The sequence below is a fragment of the Triticum dicoccoides genome, unplaced genomic scaffold (genome assembly GCF_002162155.2).
Source record: "Triticum dicoccoides isolate Atlit2015 ecotype Zavitan unplaced genomic scaffold, WEW_v2.0 scaffold17916, whole genome shotgun sequence".
Classification (NCBI taxonomy): domain Eukaryota; kingdom Viridiplantae; phylum Streptophyta; class Magnoliopsida; order Poales; family Poaceae; genus Triticum; species Triticum dicoccoides.
The window spans coordinates 3220-10201 of NW_021225178.1; positions in this window are offsets into that span (position 1 = coordinate 3220).

Below are 6982 nucleotides of genomic sequence, written 5' to 3' on the forward strand. Positions count from 1 at the left end.
CCCGACACCGACACGGCACTACCCCGACATCGACACGACCCCTCGACCCCCCGACCCCGAAACAGCACCCCGACCCCGACACGGCACCCCGACACCGACAGGACACCCCGACCACCGACACCTCCCGAAAAGGTGTTCTTTGGCCTTCCAGAGGCCGACGGGGTCATATATTTGTGAATTATTAGTTAGGTCATATATTTTTCGATTTTGTTATGAAAAACATCATATATAATTGTGTTGATCGTGTAGTTTTAAATGTGCAGTTGTTTCATCGCTGCGAGGTTTGGTGTTCGACGACCTCGCCGTGCGTTTGACGAGCTCTGCCCCTTCGTTCGTGGGTGAGCACAAATGACAAGTCCTCCTTCCCCATTAATTATTTGATCTATTCCGATGAAACTTGATAGCTAGCTATATATGTGTCTTGAATCATCACTATGCGTAACCAATATGTGTCTCCCGTTCGAAAGCGTCATAGTTATAAATATGCATGCATTTGCATATTTATAACCTTGATTCTTTCGAATTGTCCAACGCTATCTATGGACAGCCCGAGTATGTGTAGATTGGGTTCGTTTTCCCATATGCTTTGCTCCGGATTCGACGCATATATTTCGTCAGTGCCTCCCCTGTTGTTCTCCGGGTACACATCCTCTCTGTTTATTGCAGAGACGTGTATCAGGAGAACAGCGGGGAGGTGCTACCGAAATTTTGCGTCGGATCCGGAGCATAGCATGGGAAAATGAACCCAATCTACACATACACGGGTGGGATTAGGACCTATCATTACCTATTAGAGTGTAGGTTGCATGGACGTAATAAATTGACAAAGTAGATCAACTGATGAATATATACATGGTGAATTACATATATAATTTTTGTGTGTCCAGTAGCTCTAAAAGTCAAGATGAGTGACCGTGCGTCGATGTATACCGGTCACACTGGTCAGAACAAATGGAGCGCTGAATGGTTCACAAAAACTAAGGGGTTTGTGCAAGCCGCATTTGCAAATGGCCAAAACAAAACCTGGTGCCCCTGTTTCCGGTGCGGCAATTGGGAAAAGAAGACAGAGGCTGAAATGGGGCAAACACCTGCAGAAGAGTGGTTTTACGCCCGATTATACGGTGTGGACATTTCATGGTGAGTCTGCCCAACGTGACCGAGCTGAGGTGGATCGTCGTCGCACCGACGAGCATGGTACCGGATGGAAAACATGGTGCAAGGCTATGATGATGCTCGGGATTCGGACGAGGAGATGGAGGAATCTGCAAAGGCCTTCAATGAAATGTTGGAGTCTTCGAAACGTCCGCTCCACGAGCACACTGAGCTTTCTCAGTTGGATGCCATCTCACAAGTAATGGCTCTGAAGGCTCAGTTCAACTTGGGCAGAGAATGCTATGACGCAATTATGACAGTATTTGGACGCTTTCTACCCAAAGGCCATGTAATGCCTGCAAACCTGTACCAGTCGGACAAAATCCTCCGTGCACTGAAGATGCCCTATGAGAAGATACATGCCTGTGAGAAAGGATGTGCCTTATTTAGGCTTGACTATGCGGACTTGAACTATTGTCCCATTTGCAAGTCTTCCAGGTATATTGTGGTAGACAACGGTATGGGTGAGAAGACACAGACCAAAATCCCCGTAGTGTTCTTCGGTATATGCCAATCGTACCAAGACTTCAACGTCTTTTCATGGTCGAAGAGACGGCCAGACAGATGACATGGCACAAAACAGGCAAAAGAACCGAACTAGATGCAGATGGGAATCTGATGATGGTACACACATCGGATGGTGTTGCGTGGAAAAAGTTTGATGAATTACATGCTGACAAAGCGGCAGATCCGAGGCATCCTCGAGTCGGCATCAGCACGGATGGGTTCAGTGTGTTTGGTATGACGGCAGCCCAATACAGTTGTTGGCCCTTATTTGTCTTTCCACTCAATCTCCCCCCCCGGACAGATTATGCAAAGAAAGAACATTTTCCTGACGTTGATAATTCTAGGACCCAACTATCCGGGCAAAAATATGAATGTGTACATGCAGCCGCTTAAGGACGAATTGCAAGAAGCCTGGGATAATGGGTTCAAGACATACGACGCCTTTAGCAAACGGAACTTCAGAATGCGTGTCTGGTACATGTACTCGACGCATGACTTGCCGGCGTATGCGCTATTCGTTGGCTGGTGTGTGCATGGAAATAATTCTAAGCATAGCGTATACAGGACAAGAGCTAACCTTCCAGCCAGAGTGGTTCCCAAATGTGAAGATTCTTATCTTGTGGAATTTGCCACATGTTAACCAAATATGCATACACGATGGAGCTTTTGTCCGCCTTGAAGAACTTGTGATAAAAAATCCGGCCGAACTGCGGGAGATCCCTGGGCTGGGACATCTGAAATCCCTCAAAGAGGCACGGTTTTATGACATGCATCCTGTTTTCGTAAGGAATCTTCAAGCGGCAAGACTAGAGATTATCCCGATATCCTACTAAAGGGCATTACGGTTAGTGAACCATCCTAGCAAATATATTATATCAGCACTTTTCATGCCATTCAGTGTGTGCTCAATCACCTGCACCAAATTCTAGTTTTTTTAGTTGATGAAATTTCGTTCTGTTGCAGACCCGGAGTGGCTTGAGTCTTTCTTGTAGATGGGGTTTGCACTTTGCAGTCATTGTCGTCGGTGAGGAGCCATATATATGTGTTTGTTGTAGAATGGATATTTATGGGACAATTGTCATTCATCTTGCTATTATTATTCCTGCTTATTCAAAAAATAAGGCCTTTTTTGGTTCATATGATAGGATTATCGTAGGAATAGAAATTTTGTAGGAAATGAGATGACATGTATCTCAAATTCTATGAGTAGGAATAGGAAACGAGATGCCATTTGGTTGACACCCAAAAAAAAATTTCATTAAGTCTAGGCTCATTTTTATTTTCTTATGAAATGTGAAGTATAGGAACTAATCCTATGTAGAAATAGGAATCCATTCCTATGAACTGAAAGGCTCTAAAGGAAAAAAAATCCTATAAAAATCCTATCCTCTAGAATTCCTATGAAATTCCTCCAAATCAAAGAAGGCCTAACTTGTAATAAGGCATGTGAATGATTTCTATTCTTGTCCATCTTGACTTTACAGATGTATGTTTAGTGTTGCTAAGCTACTGCTTCGAGATAATTATTACTCCCCTATTTTTGTATACAAGACCACTATCAAAATTACAATTTGCAGCTATATAGGGCCACTAACACTAATCGAGATAAAATTGATAATGTTTTCCTCGTACTAGCAACCGAGGACATTAATACCTCATGCATGCATGCGGGGATGAGTAGGTTGGTTTGAATGCACCAAATTAATCAACCAACGAGGAGTGAGAGAGCGTTGGAGAGAAAAATACACATTAGTTAACACGCCATGCGAGGAGAAAAGACTAGTTTGCAACATTGGCTTAAGTAGCCATTAATTTCTAGCTTAATACCTGTAATATGGATTTGTGGCCTTGTATATAAAAATAGAGGAAGTATGTACTTTTACATAGTGACTCGTGTAATAATGTTGAAAACTTTAGCAACTTGCTCGACGCATGTTCAATAGAAAACAATCCTTATTTGCCACTTAATGCCATGCCCCAGTGCAAAGCATCAGAACGTTTTGCTCATTATCCGCGGCTGCTGAGGTTCAGAACTTCACAGTTCAGTGTCTTTTAGAGCATGTCCACTCGTTCGGCCCCATCGCACCAGCCGGCGAATTTTTGACTCTTCAGTCGGCGCTTTTTTTGGCCTTGTGGCGATCTAGTTCCTATAATATAGGGTGACACAGAACTAGCTCCAGTTCATCAATGTAACAGTTATAACATAGGGTGACACAGAACTAGCTCCAGTTCATCAATGTAATGTAGGCATGTATTCCGAATATAATCATACGTGCTTATATATGAAAAAGAACTTGCATGACATCTTTTGTCATACCCTTCCGTGGCAGCGGGGTCCTATCGAAAACTAAGGGATATTAAAGCCTTCTTTTAATAGAGTACCGGAACAAAGCATTAACACTTAATGAATACATGAACTCCTTAAACTATAGTCATCACCAGGAGTGGTCCCGATTATTGTCACTTCGGGGTTACCGGATCATCTCTACTCCTAATGGAGCAGTTGGTAGTCTCGCTTTCAGGTTTTTTTTCGTCCCACCACTTTCGTCCGGTTTTTTTTCGTAGGTTAACCGTCGTAGATTTTTTTCGTCACCTCCCCCACTTCATCGGTTTATTTTCACTTCACCCTCTCACACAATGAAAAAAACTGAACGGATCAGAACTTTCCATACTGACGCAAATTATTTAGTAATGTTTTTATGTAAAAGAATCAATCACAATCAATCTCTAAAGATCAAATCTAAATTAATTAATCTTCATAACGTTTGTTTCCTTCCGAATCACGTCCATAACTTTCCTTCCTTGTTTGGGCAGAAACTGTTTGGTAGCAGAGATTAGGAAGCTTCCTATGAGTGTAGTAATAGGAAGTATTCTTTTTCTTGATGATTCGTTTCCATGCATGATGATAGTAAATTAGGCCAACATTCACCACTATTTATCAACGTCATCAATCGTATCCATTCCTACCAGTTTTAAGGGAATCTGCTCGCTATGTCTTTTTTAAGGGGATTCGCTCGCTAAGTCGTCGTCGCACGTTATTTTCACAAGCAATTCCCCTAAAAAAGGCGTGGGTATTGGTAGTTGAACGCCCGCTAGGTTTTTCGCCTGTCCCATCCTCGCGTCGTGCCGCCGCCACCCGCCGAATTTCCAGCCGCCCGAACCCGTTAACTTCGCCAGCCATCGGGTCGACTGCCCCCGCCCCAAACCCCCATCCCCGAGCACTAGCTATCGCCGCGTTGCCGCCCCAAGCTCCACGCCACCGGGAATGAATCAAGCGCCGTCCCGACACCGCCGTCGCCGGCCCAGCACCTCCAGCCTTGCATGGACAGCTTCAATGTGCAGTCTCCCTTGCTGCCTCACCTTCTGCCAGCGCATGCAGCGGCGGGGTTGGACGCGTGCGTGCTTGCTAGCTTGCTCTCCCTGCGTACGTACTTGCTCTGCGTGCGTCGCACCGGCCAATGCGCATGATGCGTGTGTGCCTGCTTTTCTGTATGTGTATACCAGTGTGATGCGTGTGTGCGTTGCTGTGTGTGTATGATATAGATGGCCCGAGTGTGTGCATGCTGTGCTCTGCTCTCTGCTGATCTATGTGTTGGTGCTCCTGCTATATGTTCATGCCATACAAATGAAATTTCTGTTAATCTTCTGACATGTTGAGTTGATTCTCTCTGTCTTCTGAGGGGGTGAATGCAAAGCAGTCTATTAAGCCAGGCACTATTGCTGAGCTAAATTGACAAAAATATATTGGTAGCCATAGTTGTAGTTTAAGTAGTAGCGAGTTGTCTGATATGTATAAAGAGCCCGTTGCAACTGAGCCCGTTGCTAAATTGACAAAAAAGGTCGCCAGTGTCACTTGATATGTATGAGAATATTAAATGTATTATTAACATGATTAATATTCAACTTTTAAAGTTAATGTGACCCCGTTGCAACGCACGGGCGTTCTTCTATAACACATAGTAGGTGACTATTGACTTGCAAAATAGGATCAAGAACTCACATATATTCATGGAAACATAATAGGTTCAGATCTGAAATCATGGCACTCGGGCCCTAGTGAAAAGCATTAAGCATAGTAAAGTCATAGCAACATCAATCTCAAAACATAATGGATACTAGGGATCAAACCTTAACAAAACTAACTCGATTACATGATAAATCTCATTCAACCCATCACCGTCCAGCAAGCCTACGATGGAATTACCCACGCACGGCGATGAGCATCATGATGGTGATGGAGGAAGGTTGATAATGACGATGGCGATGGATTCCCCTCTCCGGAGCATTGAACGGACTCCATATCAGCCCTCCCGAGAGAGATTAGGGCTTGGCGGCGTCTCTGTATCGTAAAACGCGATGAATCATTCTCTCTTATTTTTTTCTCCCCAAAAGTGAATATATAGAGTTGGAGTTGAGGTCGGTGGAGCATCAGGGGGCCCGCGAGGCAGGGGCGCACCCCTGATACGTCTCCAACATATCTATAATTTTTGATTGTTTCATGCTATTATATTATCTGTTTTGGATGTTAATAGGCTTATTTTACACTTTTATATTATTTTTGGGACTAACCTATTAACCTAAGGCTCAGTGCGAATTGCTGTTTTTTGCCTATTTTAGTGTTTCGCAGAAAAAGAATATCGAACGGAATCCAAACGGAATAAAACCTTCGAGAACGTGATTTTTGGAACAAACTTGATCCAGAGGACTTGGAGTGGTCGTCAAGAAACAAATGAGGAGTCCACGAGGCAGGGGGCGCGCCCTCCCCCCTCGTGGGCCCCTCGTGGCTCAACCGACCTACTTCTTCCTCCTATATATACTCATATACACTGAAAACATCAGAGAGTACCACGAAACCCTATTTCCACCGCCGCAACCTTCTGTACCCAAGAGATCCCATCTTGGGGCCTTTTTCGGAGCTCCGTCGGAGGGGGCATCGATCACGGAGGGCCTCTACATCAACTCCATGGCCTCTCCAATAATGTGTGAGTAGTTTACTTCAGACCTTCGGGTCCATAGTTATTAGCTAGATGGCTTCTTCTCTCTCTTTGAATCTCAATACAAAGTTCTCCTCGATCTTTTTGGAGATCTATTCGATGTAACTTTTTTTGTGGTGTGTTTGTCGTGATCCGGTGAATTGTGGGTTTATAATCAAATCTATCTATGAACAATATTTGATTCTTCTCTGAAATCTTTTATGTACGATTGGTTATCTTTGCAAGTATCTTCGAATTATTAGTTTGGTTTGGCCTACTAGATTGATCTTTCTTGCAATGGGAGAAGTGCTTAACTTTGGGTTCAATCTTGCGGTGCTCGATCCCAGTGA